Source organism: Arachis duranensis, chromosome 1 (assembly GCF_000817695.3).
Source record: "Arachis duranensis cultivar V14167 chromosome 1, aradu.V14167.gnm2.J7QH, whole genome shotgun sequence".
NCBI classification, from domain to species: domain Eukaryota; kingdom Viridiplantae; phylum Streptophyta; class Magnoliopsida; order Fabales; family Fabaceae; genus Arachis; species Arachis duranensis.
In genome coordinates, this window is record NC_029772.3 from 29,120,615 (window position 1) to 29,121,327 (window position 713).

The window sequence follows — 713 nt, forward strand, 5'->3', positions numbered from 1 at the left end:
AGATAGAGATACTTATGTAATTCATTGGTGAGAATTTCAGATAAGCGTATGGAGATGCTCTGTCCTTTTCATCTCTCTGCTTTCCTACTGTCTTCATCCAATCCTTCTTACTCCTTTCCATGGCAAGCTGTATGTAGGGTTTCACCGTTGTCAATGGCTACCTCCCATCCTCTCAGTGAATTCAACGCGCTCTGTCACAGCATGGCTATTTAGCTGTTGGTTCTCGATCATGTCGGAATAGAATCCAGTGATTCTTTTGCGTCTATTACTAACGCCCCACAATCGTGAGTTTGAAGCTCGTCACAGTCATTCAATCATTGAATCCTACTCAGAATACCATAGACAAGGTTTAGACCTTCCGGATTCTCTTGAATGCCGCCATCAATTCTAGCTTATACCACGAAGATTCCAATTAAGGGATCCAAGAGATATCCACTCAATCTAAGGTAGAACGGAGGTGGTTGTCAGGAATATGTTCATAAATGAGAATGATGATGAGTGTCACGGATCATCACATTCATCAAGTTGAGGAACAAGTGATATCTTAGAACAAGAATAAGCCGAATTGAATAGAAGAACAATAGTAATTGCATTAATACTCGAGGTACAGCAGAGCTCCACACCTTAATCTATGGTGTGTAGAAACTCCACCGTTGAAAATACATAAGAACAAAAGTGATCATTGGCTTCGGCCCCAGAGAGGGAACCAGAAG